Consider the following 24,571-nt stretch of genomic DNA (forward strand, 5'->3'; position numbering starts at 1 on the left):
AAGAAGTGCTTGTTCCATGGTAAAGCAAGAAATCTCAGTTAAATTTGCATTAAATAAAGATGTTCAGTTATAACATCTAGGTCTCTCTTGATTTTAATATACTACTTCTCTTAAGTGCCTTGCATTCAAATGCAAACATTCTATTAATGGATGTTGCCTTTTATTTATTTTTTTAAAATATTTAAGCTTATGAATATCCACTTGATTGGTATATCCATTTCTGTTTGCAGAGCTGATGTTTTTATCTTGTTATACTTTTCTACTTGAACTTGACTGCTTATAGTTTGAAAAGTCAAGTTCAAAAAGTAATTGTTCTTTGTGCTACTAAATTACCAGATTCACTTTGAATTCATGTGACAATAAAGGCATTATGATGAAAAATTAAACAAAGTCAACTTTACCCTCTGACACACATTTTAAGCATCAAAGTTGCACTTAAAGATCTTTATGGGATGGGAAATTGGAAACACTACAGTGAATTTCTTTCCAGCTCTGTCTATAATGTGTCACATTTAAAGTTACCAGTTTCACAGAGGCAGTGGAAACAAAATAATTCACATTTATCTTCTTCAAAATATACTTTTTCATCCAATGTGTTATTAATACCATCAAATGATGATCATAAAATCATAAAAGCGTGTCTGATTGTATAATCAGTTCCCCAAGTTATTCACATCATCTTTCTGAGCTGTTGTGAAAAGTTTATTGATATAAAGTAGCAACTTAGGAAAGGTTTAGCACATTTAATACCCATACTTGTATCACAGTTAACATTCATTCTATTCAAAATTATGGATTAAATAGTTACTCTTTAAAAGTATACAATTAATCTTGGTAGTATATATTGTACATACCTACAGGCATCTGGATGCTAATTATTTAATTTGAATAGCCACTCGTGCTTCAAATAAATTCTAGGTGACTCATAGCATAAAAACAAAGAACAAATATCTATATTCAATGAGAAGCTCCAACAATTCTATCAAAGGCTGGGAGAAGACAGGTTTTTAAGGCCTTCTGGAATGGAATCAGAGTTGGAGCCACTCAGAAAGAACCTTATTCATTTTCATCGATATTACCCTTCAAGCCCCAAAAATACAGGAAATTCCTTCAGAACCAATGATAATAAGAAAAATATAAGAGTGTGCAGAAATGGATAGGCTGTCTATGGAATTGAAAGAGAGAGAAGAATCTGAGTATTATCAAATTTGGAGTAGATGATGTACCTGGCTTGAGAATAGGAATAAAATTAATGCATAAAATGTATAAAGTATAATTATAATGTAAAATATATAAGAACTATATAATATTGACAATATTTTTTTAAAAAAAGAAAATACAAAAAAAGAAAAGAAAAGAAAATGTATCTGTGGAATGTGATTTGGTAAGTGAGTTATGGCAAAATAGCAAAGGAGCCATAGATATTTTATGGAATAATTGGCAAAATATAAATCATCACGGAAAGGAAAGAAGAAAAACTCGGATTAATAAGATAGCAATGAACTTTGTCTAGTTTGGCTTCAGCATTTTGGAAAAAGGAGTGTTGGAAAGAAGAAGAAATACCAGGAATAAAAAATTGTTAAATATTTAATCAATTATATAATTATTGTTCTTCCTTATGATCTATCTAAGTGGGAACACTGAGTGTTGGATTGGAATCAAATTCATTCCCAGTTAAAATCTCCAGTTGTCCATGAAGTTTGTTGAGTGATCTTTGGCCAGTCACTATCAATAACACCAGCTGTTATGTTGTGAGGATAAAATTAATAAAGCATTGTATAAAGGAAATACTGGAACTAATAATTTAGATATTTGTATAGAAATGTTAATGACATATTGAAAAATAGAACTGAAATGAGTGCTATGAATATTAATGGTCAGTAAAAAAATGATGAAAGGAAGTTAACCATGCTATCAGAATACCAACAAATGTAATACCACAGATGTAGATGGTATAACTGGACAACTGGATGAAATTTGCTCATGGAGTTGTGGTGTTTCTTATTTAATGTATTTAATAAGAGTGCATCTGGGCTTCATAATTATAATTCTAAAATGACAATCAAAATTATAAAAAATATAAAAATGCCACAATTGGTCTTATAGGAAGAGTGAATGCAAAAATTATAAGAAAATTAGTTGAACATTCCTGGGAAAGAATTCTGTATGAAAGTGAACACATCTGGGAAATAGAGTACAATTATATGCCAGACTGGTTTGTGTAGACCTGATTTTTGTTTTTTTACTAGGTCATTAAGAAATATATGAATGGAAGAAAGTAAGCTGAAAGAGTGCAATTCTTTTTAAAAAAAATTCAAGAGAGCATGTGAATAATGAATAGGTTTCAAATTTGGAACTGATCGCACTAATAAGGATTTGAAGGTTGTTTTCTGACTGTAGTATATAATGAAACTAACATGTAACATAATTGGAATCCTTAATGAATGGCTCAACATTGAGCAGGGAGTGATATTTTAGTATCTTTGTTTTCTGTTCTAAAACTGATTACTGTACCTATTATCATTAGTTTGGCCTACTTCATATTTAAGCTTAGAGCCAGTTTTTCATTGTGCTCCTTGACTTTCATTTATTAGAATTTGCATTTCCAGCTATCAGAGTAGTGTCATCAGCAGAGGGCAGGTTATTGATGTCTCTTCATTGTGCTGTTGCTTACTCCAAAAGGAAATAGCATGCTAGCTATTAATGTATGGATGAATATGGATTAATAATAATCTTCCTCGGCTTCCGTTGGCGCCACCTTCTTCGCTGAGTTCCTAATTAAGGGGATCCGTACTGAACATCGTAAAAGCCAGGAAAAGCCGGCTTTAATCTCTCTCCCTGGATGAAAGGGTGAGATAAGAGCTGCGGGGGAGTGGTAGACCTCCCCAGGGGCTTTGTTTTTTTATTAAACAGAGCCCTGAGGGTCGAGTCCCACAAATCATCCTGCCATAAGCTCCAACTTCAGTGCGCTCCTGCAAAAGCAGGAAAAGAAGAAAGTGTCCATCTCTGCTAATTGTCTTATCTTTATGGATCTCTATAAGCAGACGAAATGAGCACGAGTGAACAACTATTGGATTGCAAGTATTTTTGATTTCCTGACTTCTACCCTTTTAAAAAGAGAAACTTTTTTTTTCTTTGTTTCAACTGACTCTTTAAGATGGCGCCTGAAAGGGAGTGAAAGTAAAGAATGGAATTTTAAACAGCCTGTGTAACTAAGAAGATAAGAAATGTTATGTGTGGATTCTAATGAAGTGAAGTGAGCTCTCCTATACTTAAAGGGGAAAAGAGAAGTTTCTAGACTTATATTTTGTGACTCTTAAAAACTGAAATGGCTACTAAACCACCTAAGACTGGGGGTAGAAGGGGTTCTGAACCAGCTTTAGAAGATTTGATTAAAGAGCAAGGGAAAGTGTTTGAAGAAAGGTTTAAGGAGATTATGGATAATAATGAGAAAATAAGAGAAGAAATAAAAGAGAATAATAAAAAAATAAGAGAAGATATTTTGATGGCTTTTCAAGGTTTGGCAAAAAGACTGGAGGTGGTGGAGGAGGAGGTGCAAGAAATTGCTCAGTCAAATCAGCAAATAGAAAATAGAATGGGGGGAATGCAAATCAAATTGGACAAAAATGAAGATCAAGTGGTGGTGATGCAGTATAGAATGATGGAAGGAGCTCTGAGAATTAGGGGCTTGAATGAGGAGAAAGGGGAAGATTTAAAAAAAAATTTATCAGAAGCTCTGGCTGAACTTATTGAACTTGATCCACAAGAGGTTGCTTATCAAATTGACAAAATTTATAGAGTTAATTCCTGGATTGCTAGGCAGAAGAAACTTCCTAGAGACATTGTGGTTTATTTTTTGAAAAGAACAGTGAGGAATCAAATTTTGCAAGTTGCTTTTCAGAAAAACTTGAAAATAGGAGAACAGGAGCTGAAGGTTTTGAAAGAGATTCCTCCCAAGATGTTAAGGGATAGAAAGGACTTTACATTTTTTACACAAGAACTTAAGAAATACCAGATTCAATTTAGATGGGAGGTTCCAGTTGGTTTGACAGTGTATTATCAAGGAAGGAGATATCGTATTGATACAGTGCTTAAGGCCAAAGATTTTCTTTCTACCGTGCTGAAACTTTTGTTTGGTATATATGCACCCAATCAGCAACAAGAAAAATTTTATAGAATGTTGTATGATAAGTTGATTCTATGGGATTATAAATCGTGTATTATATTGGGAGATTGGAATGGAGTAATAGATACACGAAAGGACAAGAGAATTTTTTCTAAGAAGATACCTGCACATGCAAAGCTGCCTAAATCCTTTTTTGACATGATAGAAGATTTTGAGTTGAGAGATGTATGGAGACTGCGGAATTTGGAGGAAAGAGACTATACTTTTTTCTCTGATAGGCATCAATCCTTCTCACGTATTGATTTTATTTTAATTTCTAATGATTTGCTTTTTAGGGTGAAGAAAACTAAGATATTTCCAAGATGTTTGTCTGATCATAGTCCTGTTTGGATGGAATTGCAATATGCAAAAGAAGGTAGAAGAACTTGGAGATTAAATGAAAATTTGTTTAGATATCAGGATAATGTAATTCAATGTAAAAAGCAGATGAAAGAATTTTTTGATTATAATTTGAATAACGAAACATCGATAGAAATGATTTGGGACGCTAGTAAAGCTTTTATGAGAGGTGTATTAATATATATTAATAATAGACAGAGAAATAAGCAACAAAGACAGCAATTTGGAGATGGTTTTACAAGAATAATTAGGGCAATTTATGGAGAGCAAACAGCACAGATTATAATCAATGGTAGCTTAACAGAACCTTTTAAGATTGCGAAAGGAACAATACAGGGATGTCCTTTATCACCATTATTGTTTATTTTAACTCTAGAACCATTATTGGATAAAATACGAGAAGTAAAGGAGATAGAGGGAATTAGAGTTAGGCAACATGAATATAAACTAAGAGCTTTTGCAGATGACCTGGTGATTACTTTAACAAACCCTATAAATTCTAGTAAATCTTTGTTGGAAATAATTGATCAATATGGGAAGGTTTCAGGGTTTAAGGTAAATCAGAAAAAGACAAAAAGTGATAATAAAAATATGGCCAGACAACAGAAAGAAAAACTAGAGGAAATAACAGGATTTGAAATTGTAAAGAAGGTTAAATACTTAGGGTTTATATTACATCGTCAAATGTGAAATTGTATAAGAATAACTATGAGGTTTTATGGCAAAAGTTCAGAAGGAGTTGATTGTTTGGAAAAATTGCAATTATCTTTGCTGGGAGAATTGCTGCTATTAAAATGAATGTTTTACCTAGATTTTATTCCTCTTTCAGATGATACCAATAATTAAGAAAGATAAGAATCTTGAGGAATGGCAGAAGGGAATTAACAAATTTATATGGGAAGGTAAAAAAGCTAGGGTTAAAATGAAAATAATTCAAGATTCTCGGGAAAGGGGAGGTTTAAAAATGCCCAATTTTAAATTATACTATGAAGCAGCTGCTCTCTCTGCAATAAGTGATTGGTTTAATTTAACGGAGGAAAGAATTTTGAATATAGAAGGTTATGACTTGCTATATGGATGGCATGCATATTTAATTTATGACAAAAAAGTGGATAAGGCCTTTAAAAATCATGTGCTAAGAACTGCTCTTCATGTGTTTGGAAAAAATACTCTTATAAACTAAATTATAAGGTTCCTATATGGGCAAGTCCTAGACATACAATAGAGAATATAAATATAGAACAGAATCAGGAAATGATTACATATAAAGATCTTTTGTATACTGAAAGAGGTAATTTGCAATTAAAATCTCTGCACGTATTAAAAGAGGAAGGGAAAAATTATACTTGGTTTCAATATGAGCAACTACATGCTAGATGGAAGGAAGATCAGAAAATTGGTATAGAGCAGAACGAGAGAAATTTGGTAAAGCAAATTAGAAATCAGTCTCAGGAGCATATAAAGAGATTGTATAATGTGTTACTTGAAATAGATTCTGAAAGGGACTTGGTAAAGGACTGTATGATAAAGTGGGCACAAAATTTTCAGGAGCCAATATTATTGGAAACTTGGGAAAAAATTTGGGTTAGAAATGTTAAATTCACGCAGGCACAGAATCTGAGGGAAAATTTTTATAAAATGTTTTATAGATGGCATTTAGATCCTAAAAAATTATCGTACATGTATCCAGATATGCAAGCAAAATGTTGGAGATGTAATTGTGATGACGCTACATATTTTCACATTTGGTGGACTTGTAAGGATATAAAGGCCTTTTGGATAAAAATTTGGTGGATCTTACAAAATGTTTTGAAAAAGAAGATAAAGTTCCTGCTGCAATTTTTTTTGTTGGGAATTATTACGGATTGTACAGTAATTGAGACTAAATTGATTTTAAATCTAATAACAGCAGCAAGATTACTAATAGGACAATACTGGAAGAAAAAAGAAGTACCTACAATAGAAGAATGGATATTGAAGGTTGCCAATTTGGCTGAGATGGCGAAGATATCAGCCTTTTTGAAAGACAATATGCAAGAAAGATACTTAAAGGAATGGAAAAAATGGATTGACTATATTCAACGTAGATATCAGACTAAGAGTTATCAGACTGTTTTTGAATGATTATGATGTATTATTTTTGATTGTTTTCGGGGGAAGTTAGGAATTGATGATTGTAGGGGTATAATTAAGTTGGGATGAAAATTTTTTAGCATATGTTTGTTTTATTTTTAACTATACCTTGTGTTCGTTCCGGGAAGTCGGGGGGGGGGGTTGTGAAGGCAGGGGGAGGGGGGGAAGGGGGGGAAAATTTTTGTAAAACTTTTTGAATAAAAATAATAATAATAATAATAATCTTCCTCCAGCGATAAACAAATTTAAATATAAATAATACTCACAACAGTCTATTCAGTTGTTGTACAGATAATTTTTTTAAAAAAGTACTGATGATTACTGTATTTCTACCTCACTAATATAAATTAAAAGTCTAGTTTCAAAACTATACATTTCTCATAGTACAGAAGATAATATGCTGAGGTGTTCCATGATTTATTTGAATATGTAGAGGTGTGCATTGGTTCTTAAAAACTTAAAATACAAAACAAGTAATACTTCTACTCTTAAAAGCATAATGGCAGTTTACCTTATACATTTTCTTTCCTGTATAGATAGATAGAGAGAGAGAGAGATAGATAGACCAGGTGGGGAGAGAGTCATTTTAGATTCTTTTACAATATGATGATTACCACACAGTTATAAATGGTAAATATTTTACTGCAATTATTGCAGTCTCAGGGTCAACTGTGGATATAACATTATGGTTAGTAGTTAATGCTTGTTGTTTTTAGTTGCAAAGTCATATCCGACTCATCGCAACCCCATGGACAATGTTCCTCCAGGCCTTCCTGTCCTCTACGATCCTCTGGAGTTCATTTAAACTCATGCCTACTGCTTCAGTGACTCCATCCAGCCACCGTGTTCTCTGTCATCCCTTTCTTCTTTTACCCTCAATCTTTCCCAGCATTAGGCTCTTCTCCAGTGAGTCCTTCCTTCTCATTAGGTGGCCAAAGTATTTGAGTTTCAGTTTCAGGATCTGGCCTTCTAAAGAGCAGTCAGGGTTGATCTCCTCTAGGACTGACTGGTTTGATCCAGTAGTGGGTTTCAAATCCCAGCGCTACCGGTTCGCTATTGGCAGAACGTGGTGCTTCTGCACATGGGCAGAATGTTTTTGATGACATCTGGGCAGATGGGTGAAGCCTCCGGCTGCCGCCATTACCAGTTTTCCCAAACCGGGATGAACCAGGAGCAACCCACGACTGGTTTGATCGCCTTGCAGTCCAAGGGACTCACCACGACAAAGCAGTAATCCATGAAGGGGAGTTAATGCTTACTCTTCCCTAAATGATCATGAGCATATATATAACTGGCATTTGTAGGGTGAATCATAGGACCTAAAGATATTTTAGGGATTATATGAATCAGTTTTTAAACCATCCATGACTGATGTCCGAATCTCCTAACTGCTGCTCAAAAATACAATTTTTCTGTGACTGAGCTTATGCTTTTTATTCACAAAGTTTATATACCCACTTTGATAGATTCTGCTAGATTAGACATCAGTGCAAAGAACAATCTATGCCTTAGTCCTTAGAATTCTGTTCCTAGGCACAGATTAAATCAGATAGGTCAGTCATCTGGCTAGCTCATGCTACATTTCCTCTGACCTATTTTTCATGTCATGTATATTGAATTAGAGTTTTTCATTCCTGAGATCCTCATAATACAATAAAACTTTCAATATTCCCATGCTCTCCCCCTACTCCTTCAACTCTTCTTTGGGATAGCTACCTTAAAAAAAAATTAGGAGAAGTTGCTCTTATACCATCCAAGCTACTGGTGAGTTGGATGGCTATAGGATCTATGCTTCAATTGTTTTTTTCAGTTACATCTGCAAATCTGGTTTTATTATCCTTTTGTTTGTATTTCTTGTTCTAGTTACAAAAAACTTACTCTTGGAAAAAAAGGATTGTCCTTGTAGCTGCTTTGGGATAGAATATATGGAGCAGTCTCAGCCAGCTTTACAATTAACTTCCCAGAATACATCTTGTTATTACATTTTCTCCTCTATTTTCTCAGGTTAACTTTATCTCAGTATTTCTATTAGCCACAACGGCTGGCTTGAAGTAGTATATCATCATCTTCCACAATGACACCTTCATATCTGAAACTCACAAACCCGTGAAGAGTTGAATGTTTTTTCCTTTGCAGATATTTTTTTCTATATCATTTTGTTTATATTTTTATTGAGAATTTATTTTTAGTGCTCCTATTCCTCAGTACCTAACAGAGGATCCAACAATTGTTTCTATTTCACCTAATTATAATTTATTTCAAAACCTTTCTGATATAGTTATTATAATCATCATATTTCCTATCACTCCAAGAACATTATTGAAAGCTATTTCTTGGACTGTCTGTTATTTTGCTTTGTGTTTTTTTTAAAGTTTGTTTTTATAGTTTTTAAGCATTCTTAGCTTTACAGCAATGGTTTTATTTAATACTGTTTTTATTGATCCCCTGAAAACCACTTTCAGCTACTCTGGGAGGAAAAGCAGTATGTAGAGAAGTAAAATTAAATCAATCAATAAAGGGTAGGTTGAGAATAAAGCCACGGTGCTGCAGAAATTCCAGTTGTTGCACAAACCTGATGTCCTCCATATAATTCAGTAACTGCAGGATGTGATAAAGTCTTTTCAACTACAGAATTTCCTAAGACATGATGATAAAGTACTTAAGTTCATATCTGTCACTATTTTGTTTATTAGTAATTTTTCTTTGTCTCTGAAGAAACAATGTGGGACTGATAATTTTCCATCCAAAATTCTGCCTATTTTAAGCCAAGTTGCACATCATGTGTCTTCACACTTTCTTGCAAATATATGACTTATAAGTGGCTAGATTTCTTTTATGTTACATATGTCAGAAAAACACACTTGTATAATTTGTTAATCAGGCTCTTTCATAATTCACTTTATTCAGTGGGAACAGCTTGATGTGTTTCTGTCTGAGATATGGCATTTAAATGTCACAAGAAGGGTGCTACATATTTATATATGTCAGTTCTTGATTCTTCTTCTGCATAACATTTGATTTGGCTATAGCAAACAGAGGGAGCCACAATAGTTTAACCTTTCTTTTCAGCATCATTCAATTGGTGTTTGCTAGTTATATCGTTGATTTAGAAGACCTGACGTAAGAAAGACAAAATTAATGCATTTCTTCCTGACTCATTAACACACACACACACACACAAGAAATCCTAAACCTACTTCTTGGTATGTATATATTTTATCATTATTTCCATGAATAATTATTCAAAGTGTCTTTAATAAATCTGCCATTTTCTTATAATATTTATGTCATGAGCCAGGAAAATCAGAAGAATCTAGCAATTCTAGATTCTTTTATTCTAAATAAAAGATTTATTGCAAGCTTAAGTTTTCTACAAGAAGCTGAACTACTAACAGTTCAAGCAAATTAGCAGTAGATAAGAGTCAAAAAAATTCAAGGTGGGTTAGTACAAAGGTACTCGTGACTGATTTGACCCCTCATTCAGGATCAGCCTGGTCATCTCCAACTATTTAAAACAGTGCTTCTCAAACTTTACAACTCTAAGAAGTCTGAACTTCAATCCCAGAATTCCCCATGGCTACCTGGGAAATACTGAGAGTTGAAGTCCAAACCTCTTAAAGTTGTCAAGGTTGAGAAACACTACTTTAAAATATGCAACTACAGCAAGCTGCTAAGAAGCATTTAGCTACTGAATAAATCTGAAGATTGTCTACATTAATTCCATGAAATGGAATTGTGAATTTAAAGAAAAAGGGCAGCATAATGGCTGTACAGCAATATTATACAACAACCCCATCCCTGAATCTGTCATTCACTGAACATCATTATCTGAAGTGGTTAATTAAATCTATATGTGTAATTTTCACCACAAGGAGACTTCTACTGGAGCTTAGCCCTAGTCAAGAACATCCAGAAAGTTACTGATATTAGAGGTAGGTTCAGCATGCTTTTCAGAACTGGAGAAGCTTCGGGGATGAGAAGCGAAAAATTTTGAAGCGGTGGGAGAAACAAAAAACTCAAGTTGTCTTTTGGAAAAGCACCTTTGGGGCAACCATGACCTGGATAATGGAGAATTTCCATAGATGTTCAGTAATGTGATTGCACTTCCTCTACATCAACACATTTCCTAAATTATATTTAATTGGAGACTTCTTATAAGTGAAACAGAAGGACATTCTTCCCCATATGGGAAGAAATTGGTCTCTGAAAATGGGGGCAACATTAAGTTCTGTTCTGTTTCTTAGTGTCAATAAAATATATTCTGAAATTGGTAAACTATTACTTTGATGAACTATTTTTGACTAACTGGGCCTGGAAAGCTTCAGCACCTCAGGTAGGTATTTCAACATGGATATAATGCTGTACATAGTTTGATCTTTAAATTAGATTTTTATATTATTGAGTTCTGTATCTATTTTAGCAGATTACCTGTAAAAAAATCTCCTCTGCTTGCTTGCTTATTTCCTACTTAGTGTACATGCATAACTATGATGGCTAAATAGCTTCTGGGAATTTTACCTTCAGAATGTGTCTTATTAACAGCAGAAAAAAACAAGCTTTTTTTAAAGTGTTGTGCTGTAGTTGTAATTGTCTTTGGGATTTAAGCTGAACAGATTTAGAGAAAAGGAAGTGAATAGTCACTAAGGGACCTGATCCAGCTTCCTAGCTCTTATTCAGATAATGCAATCCTTAGTGTATTGACTCAGAGATAAATCTAAATTATTTCTTGTAGAAAATTATTCTCAGATATATATATATATATTTAGAATTTTATCACTAGTGTCATAAGACAACCACCACCACCACCACCATCATCTACCTAGTAAACTCAGTACCCAGTATTGGCTGCCAATAGCTGATATAAATTGAAAATAGTAAAAGTAGAAAACTCTGCAAAGCTATTGGGACATCCCTTACTAGGAATCCAAATAAATTATTAAAATTAATTGAGAAGAAAACCTTTTGTTCTTATGTGCTTTGCATACCTTGGCAGAAAGAAAATGAATTCTATTTTAAATATAGGATAAAAGGAACATACATTATATAGAGAATATAAATATGAATGTGGAAATTGTGCAGTTGAGAGTTGCAATGCTTTTTCATTCAACACTTTGATCTTTCCTGTAATCTTTCTATACTTTCATAAAGGTTAACACATGAAAAAGCATCACTACCAAAATATTCAGACATTGCTGGCTAAAGGACAACAAAGCTTTTGATCTTCACCTATTGTCATTTTGGTGAGTTATCTGAAACAAATCATAAGCTGCTATTCTTTCTTTTAAAAAGCACTGAAAGATGTATCCAATTGCAAGGTAAAGCATTATCTTTTCAATGAGAGAGAGTTACTGGTGCAAAGTCACCCAGCTGACTAAGGCTGGACTAAAATTCTCAGTCTCTTGGTTTCTAGGCCAGCACCTAGATGTTAATATTCTGAAAACCTGGTTCTTCTTTTGAGCAATCAATATAATGACCAGACATCTAAGTATAAAACAACTATTCATACCTGCTCTTCAAAATATGCTATCAAGGAAGAGTATGTCTACAGTACCATGAACAATGACTAAAAATAATATCATGAATAATGGAAGATTGTGTAGCATTTTTTTAAAGTGTGTATTAATTACTGTCACATTAATTTTTTTTTAATTTGCATTTATATCCTGCCCTTCTCCGAAGATTCAGGGCGGCTTACACTATGTCAAGCAATAGTCTTCATCCATTTGTATATTATATACAAAGTCAACTTATTGCCCCCAACAATCTGGGTCCTCATTTTACCTATCTTATAAAGGATGGAAGGCTGAGTCAACCTTGGGCCTGGTGGGGCTTGAACCTGCAGTAATTGCAAGCAGCTGCTGTTAATAACAGACTGCATTAGTCTGTTGAGCCACCAGACTACCTTTAACCAAAAGGTACAAATATTCTAATTGATGCACATATAATTCCATATATATAATAGAATATTTATGTATGTTTGTATGTATGTATGTATGTATGTATATGTATGTATGTGCTCTTAGGTCCAAGGAAGCCTGAGATCAGAAAAAGTTGTGAAATAAAATTAAATTTCAAAAGCCTTCCATCATTTTCCCTCAGCCATCTTTCCTTGATACTATAAACTTCTATCTTGCTGAGATTTTTGGATGATTAAAGGAAATAACAGCAACTATTACAAGGTAACATTTATAGCTGTCCTTTTTTTGTGAAAAGAAATGTGACTTGTGTAAGTAAATGGTCAAAAAGAAACCTGAATTTATTTCAGATCTTGCTTGAATTCAGGCAAAAAACGCTAAATAAAAAGTTCAAATTACCAAGATTTTCTAGAACATCTGAATTAAAGGACATACTTCTTAAGATCTCACGATCTCTAGCCTACAACTGAATACTGAAGTTCATGGATCTGAGCAAAGGGCTAAGATGTTGTAACTGAAAGAAACCAAGTTTCGAAAAACATTTCAAAAGGGAAAAAAAAGAATTGTACATCAAGTAAAAAGAAAAAAAAATGTACCTCAAGCAAATCAGGACATGGGCGTCCCAGTGAGGCACTAACTTGAAGAGGTTATGGAACTTGTGTGCTCTGAGGAAAATGAGAGTTATGCCAGAGGCTCAATAGTGGTCAGATCTCATCAGAAAAGTCAGATGAAGAGCATTTCTCCCATAAACAATAGGTAGCTTTACTTGGAACAGAACTTACATTCTGCAACAATGCTTTTAGTTTCAAACAACATCATCTCCTATCCCAGGCCCTTGAGAAGGACTCCGTAGGTGGATAAAATTAAGTCTAAGCATCTGGTTGACTATGCAATGAACCATAACAATATACCTTAAAACAAGATAGAAAGTGTAAAAATATTTTTAAAACTAGCAAAATAGCAGCAACAATCAATAAAACTATAATGATTTGAGACTACCTTTTAGATCTATCATAGAACTCTGTTTTTTTTTAAAAAAAGTGTTACCACTAAAACGTTACCTTTAATAATAGAAACTCCCGTAGAACTGAATATTGCAAGGCATTATGGTGTTTGAATCATAGATAAGATGGAAAATAAAAGTTGGGTAAATTCACATTAAAAATTATTGACTTTCCTATTCTCTGTTTTTCCAAATGTGACTAAGATTGCCATATATTAATGTTTTTCATGCTGGCTGGGTAATTCAGTAAACTGAAGTTCATACATCTTAAAATTACTAAATTTGGAAAACATTGGCATATATCATTGCAATCCTCTCCCTGCATATCTACTTAAGAGTAAGAACACTGAGTTGTTTGTAGTATCTGAGTAGCTGTTAGATATTTGTTGTCTCATTATTGTAGAACAGGGATGTCAAACTCAAGGCCCATGGGGCTGGGCTGGAAATAGCAAAGGACCAGCCCATGGTACCTCTGGCAACCAAAATGGGGCATGGGGGGCGGGTGTGTGTGAGGATCCTCTGTGCCCTGTTTTCTGCCTGGACGGCCTCCTGCAGCACTTTGCCAGCCAAAATGAGATGCGGGGGATCTTGTGTGCCCCATTTTGCCTAGCAAGGTGTTGCAGGAGACATCCGTCCTGTCTCCCCCCCAACACTTTGGTTGGCCCGTGGAGGAGAACTACAATCTAGTTTGACACCCTTTTTATAGAATAATCAAATTTTAATTTTTATGCTCTACATTTCACTGCATTGTTAGGTTTGAAGATTTTATTCTAATTAGAATATAAATTTACAAGTTATTTTTCCATTGACATTCACATATTTTCATTTCAGCGTTAATATAAACTTGTAACTATGATGGTTACCTTGTTTTAGGTGACTGTAAATGCTAGTCCATAGAGTATCATTATAGTTACACAGTTTATTAACATGATTATGATACTTTATGTTACACTTTTAGTATAGAATCTTTCTGTTTGGTTGATATTTTATCTCATCCATTTGACTTTACTTTTGTGTGTATCTATATAGTAGTAAAACTCTCCTGTCCATTTGTCTCTATATGCACTGAAATTGGCAAAATAGTACAGGTAGTCCTCAACTTATGACCATAACTGAGCCCAAAGTTTCTGTTGTGAGATGTTTGTGAGTCATTTGTAAGTGAGTTTTGTCCCAATTTATGACTTTTCTTGTTATTTAGTGAATCACTGCAGTTGATTAGTTAGTAATGTGCTTGTTAAGTGAATCTGGCTTCCCCATTGACTTTTCTTGTCTTAAGGTTGCAAAAGGTGATAACATGGCCTTGGGACACAGCAACGGTCATAAATATGAACCAGTTGCCAAGCATCTGAATTTTGATCACATGATCATGAGGATGCTGCAAAGGGTGTAATTGTGATAAATGGCTTTGTCACTTTTTTCAGTGCTGTTGTACCTTTATAACAGTCACTAAATGAACTGTTGTAAGACAAGGACTATCTGTACATCATAAGGCATATATCTACGACTCAAGATACCTGAAACTTAGAAATGTGTTAAGTCTGACAGCCACTACTTCCTGTGGAACTGAATTTCCAAGTATCTTCTGACTAGTTATATTTGCAAATGTCTGACAACTACAATGCATCCTGAATCAACCATGATCATGCAATTGTGATTTCCAATGCTCCCTGCCAGCTCCCCACATCTTAGTCAATGGACTTAGGCAGGAAGTCAGAAGTGATTCCTGTTCCACTGCTATTTGTTGTTGTTGTTGTTGTCTGTAAACATTCTGTTTCTCCATTTAGGTAATGGACTTCTCCGAAAGAATGACACAGTAGATAATGGATCATTTAATACCTTAGAAATTTTATACATTTTTGCTGGTCACTGATTCAATAACTCTACTGGTAGTGCTATTGTACTGCTCTGTGCATTATTTTGTTATATTTTCCAGAAGGAAGAATATTTTCCCAAATATGCATTATAGGTGGTCACCTCTGACTCTGATTATTTTTCAGAAAGCAAAAATTGATTTCTACACAACCAAAGCAAGAAATATAGTTGCAAACATTTCAACCATTGATTTTAATTTTTCTTTTCATCTGGAAGAATACAGCAGGACCAATTTGCCAGGCACAGGTCAAAGGTAATTGGCTGAAATCTAATTGGAATGAAGTAAAATTACCCATCTATGGTTTTTCATTGATATTAAATCCATAGTGACATTAAAAAGGTACAATGCTTGCTAAAATCTTTCTTGTCACTATTGTAGTATTTGGAACTCTAATATAATGTTTGTTAATAAGATGTGAACATTATATGATAGTAAACTTTCTCATCCAGGTACATAACATCACATTTTATTACCATTTCTGAGCCCAAAGTTTCTGTTGTGAGATGTTTGTGAGTCATTTGTAAGTGAGTTTTGTCCCAATTTATGACTTTTCTTGTTATTTAGTGAATCACTGCAGTTGATTAGTTAGTAATGTGCTTGTTAAGTGAATCTGGCTTCCCCATTGACTTTTCTTGTCTTAAGGTTGCAAAAGGTGATAACATGGCCTTGGGACACAGCAACGGTCATAAATATGAACCAGTTGCCAAGCATCTGAATTTTGATCACATGATCATGAGGATGCTGCAAAGGGTGTAATTGTGATAAATGGCTTTGTCACTTTTTTCAGTGCTGTTGTACCTTTATAACAGTCACTAAATGAACTGTTGTAAGACAAGGACTATCTGTACATCATAAGGCATATATCTACGACTCAAGATACCTGAAACTTAGAAATGTGTTAAGTCTGACAGCCACTACTTCCTGTGGAACTGAATTTCCAAGTATCTTCTGACTAGTTATATTTGCAAATGTCTGACAACTACAATGCATCCTGAATCAACCATGATCATGCAATTGTGATTTCCAATGCTCCCTGCCAGCTCCCCACATCTTAGTCAATGGACTTAGGCAGGAAGTCAGAAGTGATTCCTGTTCCCACTGCTATTTGTTGTTGTTGTTGTTGTCTGTAAACATTCTGTTTCTCCATTTAGGTAATGGACTTCTCCGAAAGAATGACACAGTAGATAATGGATCATTTAATACCTTAGAAATTTTATACATTTTTGCTGGTCACTGATTCAATAACTCTACTGGTAGTGCTATTGTACTGCTCTGTGCATTATTTTGTTATATTTTCCAGAAGGAAGAATATTTTCCCAAATATGCATTATAGGTGGTCACCTCTGACTCTGATTATTTTTCAGAAAGCAAAAATTGATTTCTACACAACCAAAGCAAGAAATATAGTTGCAAACATTTCAACCATTGATTTTAATTTTTCTTTTCATCTGGAAGAATACAGCAGGACCAATTTGCCAGGCACAGGTCAAAGGTAATTGGCTGAAATCTAATTGGAATGAAGTAAAATTACCCATCTATGGTTTTTCATTGATATTAAATCCATAGTGACATTAAAAAGGTACAATGCTTGCTAAAATCTTTCTTGTCACTATTGTAGTATTTGGAACTCTAATATAATGTTTGTTAATAAGATGTGAACATTATATGATAGTAAACTTTCTCATCCAGGTACATAACATCACATTTTATTACCATTTCTGAGAATGTTGCTGTGGATGCCTTTCTTGTTCACCTTGCTGGACTGTCTCACATATTTTAGAGTGTACATTTCAGAAAACCCAGTGCATGTCTGATTGAGTCAGTGTATTATCTGGTATAATAGATTAGAATCAGTTACAGTTCATAGACCCCAAGTGATGCATTGGAGTTCTGACCAATAGCAGCAAAAAATTACATTTCTGTTCACACACACAGAGAGATACACACACACACAGGTGAGGAAGAACAAGATACAAGGGCCATATCACTGATACTGGTGGTCACCTTTCAGTCTGTATTACAATCTGTGTCTCCTGTGAACCCACTAACCTCTGTAGCCATTACATATTAGATAGTGATTCAATCACTCAATCACTCAATCAGTCAGAATAGATCTGGAAAGGAACTTTGAGGTCTTCTAGTCCAACCCCCTGTTCAAGCAGGAGACCTTATAGATTTCAGGGAAGTGACTGTCCAGTCTCTTCTTAAAAGCCTCCAGTGATAGAGCACCCACAACTTCTTATGGCAAGCTGTTCCACTGATTAATTGTTCTTACTGTCAGGATATTTTTCCTCAATTCCCAGTTGCTTCTTTCCTTGATTATTTTCCATCCATTGTTTCTTGTCCTCTGATGCTTTGGAAAATAAGTTGACCCAATATTCTTTGTGGCAACCTCTCAAATACTGGAATATTGCTATCATGTCCCCCCAGTCCTTCTTTTCTCTAGACTAGCCAAACTCAAATCCTGCAACCATTCTTCGTATGTTTTTTGTCTCCAGGCCTTTAATCATCTTAGTTGCTCTTCTTTGCACTTTTTCCAAAGTCTCAACATCTTTTTTGTAATGTGGTGACCAAAACTAGATGCAGTATTCCAGTTGTGGTCTTACTAAGGCTTTATAAAGTGGTACTAATAGTTCACTTGATTTTGATTCTAAGTCTCTGTTTAGACAACCAAGGATTGTATTAGCTTTTTTGGCTGCTGCCACACATTGCTGATTCATATTTAAATGATAGTTCACTAGAACTCCAATATCCTTCTCACAGTTACTGTTTTTTAGCCAGGTTTCTGGCTCTGTACTTCTACCTTTGGTTTTTTCCTGCCTAAGTGTAAACGCTTGCTTTTCTCCACATTATGGACCCATTGTCCAAATATGTCAAGATCTTTTGGGACTCTGAGTTTGTCTTCTGGATTCTAAGATTCTAAGCATATTTGTCTCTTTAATGCACTTCTCTGTTTAAACTGTCTGTGGATATCCAATGCATTTTCAGCATGGTAAGCATAGAAGTACGTGTTTGAATGAAAGTTTTATTCTTATTATCTTCTTGTATAATATTTCTGTTCCTTGGTGCTTGGGTGTGTAGAATTTGGGTGAACCATCTCGGAATCTATCAAACTGTGGTTCTCCTCTCTTCTTTCATTTCTCACCCATTGTATGCTACACTCTCTGCAGCAAGATGCAATTCCCTTTAATTTACTTGCATTTATAAACCATACATTTATAGCAATAATTTTCCTCAAAACTCTAAAATCTTTGCTCAATTATCCTTATTTAGAATTGTCAATTTAGCAAGGCTTACTCCAGAGGTGAGTATAAGAAGCCGGCCCCAAATCTGTCTAAGGGGAAGTTGATTAAAAGATGTTGAAAGCTCAACCATGTTGTTGGATAAAACTGAACCTTGGGAGACAAAGTATGTTGCAAGGCTGTTCTTCCTGAGGTTCAAAAGTTTTTAAAGAAATTAGTTTACAGGGGGCTATCAATACCTAATACAAACCTCCTCTAATTCCCCTGAATCAGTTTATATTCTCTTATGGCTTATATTTTTCTTGTTTTGGGTACTTTGTTTCTTCCAGAAAAATAATTTTAAACAAGGCTTCTATGATCTACATGGGGGTGCTAAACAAATAAAAGGCTAATCCCAAAATATATTTGAGCACATCCCTTATAACAAAAAATTGGAAGGGTTCATGCACACACTGAAAACAATTGCCTACAGCAATGTTTAAGAAAAGTGCTCCTGCTAATCAAAATTTTTCATTCATGAGCTGGTTTCTATAAAGAAAGCCTGGAATAAGCATTTGAAATATTGAATGGAGCTGTAGAATGAGAGGAAGCAGCATGTAAGAATTACAAGGGTGTGAAAAAGCTTCCTTCTTAATGGAAACTTTGATGAGCTCCAAGCTACAGCACAGTGGTACTCCAACCCCAGCTATGACTGTCACTTTTCTTTGACTTAAAAAATGATGCTTGAAATAAAACTTAAAATAAGATTTCTATGCTAATTGCTGAAATAGTGACTGCCTTGGCCAGCCATTATTCATTCTACTATAATCTTTTCTACACTCTAAGTGGCACTCCATTTCAATAAGACTTTATACCCTGGCGTTTCTACTAGGAATTCTAAACCTTCAGTTGGTATTAAATGAATCTATCTCTCATGATTCCAGATTCCACTAACCTCTATTTCAGTCTATATAGCACATGTACAAATCATATTTTAAAAACCTGTTTTTATATCCCCACTTATTTTTTCTCTGGTGCTACTTCTCTGCAACTGTTTAATAAATAATGAAATATGCATGTAAGATTTTGCATATATAATCTTCCTATAATCAATACTTAGCAGCAGAATGGAATGAATGTTGTAGAATTAGAAATAGCCATTTTAGTTTCAGTTTATAAAGTATACCAACTACATGCAATGCAATCCTTATTCTGTTCAAGTTGGAGATTTAAGATTCAAAGAAAACATGGATCAAATTAGAGTTTGCAATTTGAAATGTGAGGGCAGATCTGATTCATGTTTCTTCAAGACCGAAGCCTGAATAAAAATATATCCTTATAATAGGGAAAGTATCAAAATGCTTGAAATGTTGTCATTTTGGAGCAAAATGGGATGAATTTAGCAATATGTCCTTTAGAGTAGAGAATATAAGCAGCTACCTCTCAGTGAAATAACATCAAGGACTCCCTGCAAAAATGTTTGAAACATTTCTCCTATATTTCTGTCTCTTGGGCTCAGTTAGCAGAGATGAGGAGAAAAAAAAATAAAACATCCAAAAAATAGACTTCTGGGAAATTTTGCCGAGCTGTTGCAAAATTATTATTCTCTCATTTTCAATCAGAAACCGATAGAAAGTAAACTTTTACTTTTCTAAGAGACTAACAGTTCTTGCACATTTCTTCAAAATTGTGTCCTTTATTCACTACAGTTAAGTTTAGTAGAGCTGATTGTTAATCCTGACCTCTCAGACTCTTTCATCTATAACAAAGTTAGGTTGTGTCAGGATTGTGGCCTGTGGTCAACATTCTATGTCACAGAGCTATCAAAAGGAACCGAAGCAAAGTGGCACTTACAATAAATACAATTTCACAATAAGCAAGCCACAGAAAAAAAAAGGAAGGAAGGAAGGAAGGAAGGAAGGAAGGAAGGAAGGAAGGAAGGAAGGAAGGAAGGAAGGAAGGAAGGGCTATTATGGCTACCCTCTTTGGTTTAAAACAATAAAATTGACAAAAGCAAATTAGGCAGAATTTAAAAATAGGGCTTATCTTACTGGAGCCTAATGAAGTGTATGAAACTGTTTGGTGTGAATCTACATTCAGAGTGCTGAGAACTGTGCCAAGATTAATCTAGAATGTAATAGACTATTTCAGTAAGAAAGAATGATTGCTGAGAAAGTAACTTAAGACCAAGTAACGTTAGCTTTATCATTCCAAAATTGCCCTAATATTTATTTATTTATTATTTACATTTTTATACCGCCCTTCTCCCGAAGGACTCAGGGCGGTTCACAGCCAGATAAAATAAACAATAATATTACAATATAAATACTATTAAAATACAATTAAAAGACTTATTCAATTGGCCGAGATTAAAAATTTAGAATAAATGATAAAAACCCATTAAAAAACCCACAAATTTAAAAACTAATCCAGTCCTGCGCAGATGAATAAGTGTGTTTTAAGCTCGCGACGGAAGGTTCGGAGGTCCGGAAGTTGACGAAGTCCTGGGGGGAGTTCGTTCCAGAGGGCGGGAGCCCCCACAGAGAAGGCCCTTCCCCTGGGTGTCGCCAGATGACACTGTCTCGCTGACGGCACCCTGAGGAGTCCCTCTCTGTGAGAGCGCACGGGTCGGTGAGAGGTATTCGGTAGCAGTAGGCGGTCCCGTAAATAGGCAAAAAGGTGAGAAAAATTACTCATAACATTTGAGGGAGCTCCCCACACCACTCAGAACATAGGATTCCAGCACTCATCATGTGTAGAAGTGAATAATAAGTCAAGAACTAGCAAAAATCTATAAATCTATGAAATTTGCAGAGCACATTGAAAGTCTGTGAAATGCTTCAGTACACAAGCCGACTTCAACAGGGTGATTCAGACACAGCTCCATCAAACTGAAGGATCTTTTTAAAGCTCTGCTTAGACAAAAACTGAGAATTAAAGGCTACAGTAAAGTCTTAGTCTGGCAAGATTTTAGAATTATGATGGAGTCTGCATCAAAAATCATAGATCAGCATTGATTCAATAATGATAGTAATGATTCAGTTACTATATAGTTATTGTACACATGTACAGTTTAAGAAGAAAATTTATTTATTTTCATTATTGGTTCTCATGAGTTATATTGCTTGCAAATTTCTATTTTTTACCATGTATACAGGCAAGAAAACATAACCAAAAGCTTTAGGCAGCTGTTCTTTTACTGATATACAGTGTGAATGAAAATAGTTTTCTATAATATTTTTATAAAAAAGTGTAACATGTACAATGCATGAAAACTGTTTCTTCTAATAACAACAAACCTAAAGATTTTCTAATCTTTTGTCATTTCCTTTCTATAGTACTACCTCGGTACTTGTGTTTAATTGGTTCTGGAAGGTGCAACAAATACAAAAAGGATGGGTAGTAAACAAACTGTGTGATTTACCACATGACTCTTTGTTTTGGCCAGGAAGGATTTCCCATCTATCCCTTATCAGCAACCAATCCTATATCAGCAATGGCTGATTTCCTGTCCACCCTCTGAGGCTGTCCGTCACTTCCTTTTGCAGCACATTGAATACCCAATAAAGACGAGTACTGACACAATATTTTTACATCAAAATGTGTTGAGTACCAAATTTGATGAATTTTGAAGCAATTGAGTACTGAGGTACCACTGTGTCTCATACAGTGAATTTTCTTTTACTCCATTTAAAAAAAAAGGCTAGAAGTAATATTTAAGGTTTGGCCAAATAATAGCAGTCAAAATGTTAAGGACAGAAGTATAAACATTTCATATTGTATGCTTTATGAATCACAGTATTCCTAATAATATATTTACTACAAGACATTCATACTATGATATATATGAACCAACATCTGTTTTCTAACTTGCAGTAGAAACTTGTAATAGGAAAATTATCTTACATGTTATCCATTTACAATGTTTAAATGTACATTAATTTGTGAGGAAATACTTTGTTAATACAGAAAGCCATTTAACCTTCTTCCTAACAGTCAACCATATGGCAAACTACTGATGTAAACTATCAAATCAATATGAGAATATTCTAATGCTACATTGAAAGAAAGGAATATAGCTGAAGCAGCCTGACACAATTTTAACTATATTTTAAAAAGAACTAAGATGATTGATTTCATACAAAGTGTTTTACCTATAAACGTTTCAGATTGGTCTTTGAAGAATTGTTCAGTATTTAGGAAGATTTAATATAATTAATATATATGGTAATATATGGATTATTCATGAGCTTAAATGGTCTCCAGAGGATGGTGGAGGACAGGAAAGCCTGGAGGAGCGTTGTCCATGGGGTCGCGATTTGTCGACATGACTTCACAACTAACAACAACAACAGTAATATATTATTGAAATGACAGCCTTATAGAGACTTAAAACTTATTTGTATAAATAATTCAAATTTTATGGGGTAAAGAGTCTTGTTAAGTGACAGAATTATAAATGGCAGTTTTGTACAGGAATAGCACAACTCCTACATTAAAGCAAAATAATTAACGTTGCATAATTTGTTTGTAAATGGATAGAAATAGCTTTGATATAGCACGTTGCAGTTCTGTTGTAACAACTGAAAGGTTATCAAAGGTATTTCTACTTGGAGTGTAATTGCAAAATGTGTGGAATCCAAATCAGAATCTGATGATCATATGAAAAAGAAACCCAACTCTTATTTAAAACAAATGAGAACAATAAGACTATACTTTTCAAACAGGAGGTTTAAAAGTTACATTGATGATGATGGCCATCCAATCAAGGCCCCATTACTTTAATATGCTTGTCAATACTACAAAATTGTACAAAAGAACAGGGTTTGTAAGATAGGACCACGTGATCCTGGTCCTATCTTACCTTTTGGATTCCCCCCAACCTTTCCAGATGCTGCTAACTTTAAATCCCACCCCCCTCACCCCCCCTATTCTTTTATCAAGATATGTCAAGGTCACCAAATTAGCAGTATTGGGAAAACAACACAATTAACAAATGGGTTCTTTTTAGATTTCCTTGATCTACAGAACATTCTCACACTCCAACATTACAGCTCTGAGAGACAGACTTCAAGTGACTTTTATTCACAGATTAGCGTTTGATTCCATTTTTATAACTGAATTATCAGCAAAAAAAGTTAACTTGTGAAGTTATCCTGTGGCAACTAACAATAACACTTTGTTTCCCAAGCGAGTTTAGTTGATACAATTCAAGCTTTATTCCCCCACTCCTAGGTGTCTACAGTTGGCATTTTCTACTTTGTATACAGGATATATTCTGAATCTGGAGTTCTGAAAGGGAGGAATTAGTCATCATTTTTATCTGGATTGGGTTCCCTATATCCGTGATGTATTTATTAAAAACATACAAGCACACAAACAAACTTGCAAAAACTGGCTCTGAGAGTTTTAATGATGGAGTGGGAGAATGTTCTGTAGAGTATTATGCAAACAGACATAACAGAAGGGTTTGCCACTTTATGTTTTGAAAGCATGATAACCACCTAATTGATCCTATTTCCTTCCTTCCTTCCTTCCTTCCTTCCTTCCTTCCTTCCTTCCTTCCTTCCTTCCTTCCTTCCTTCCTTCCTTCCTTCCTTCCTTCCTTCCTTTCATTGTACACTTTAAGTGAGATGACTGGAAGTTTCTTCAGTATAAAACATATGAGTCACATACTATGAATTCATTTGTTTCTTCAGATTCCTGATTTGCTTGAACTGAACCAAAAGGTCTGAAGGGAATTGTATTTACATTCATTTCAACACAAGTACACTATTTCTGTCCCACTGAGGAGCCTGTAATTTTCTAGCTCCTTGTGGAATTATTATCATCATGTTCCCAGGCCTGCAGCTAGTGTTTCTGTGGAACCCCTGTTGTGTTTTTATTGTTATGGTTACTTTT

Source organism: Ahaetulla prasina, chromosome 2, assembly GCF_028640845.1.
Source record: "Ahaetulla prasina isolate Xishuangbanna chromosome 2, ASM2864084v1, whole genome shotgun sequence".
Classification (NCBI taxonomy): Eukaryota; Metazoa; Chordata; class Lepidosauria; order Squamata; family Colubridae; genus Ahaetulla; species Ahaetulla prasina.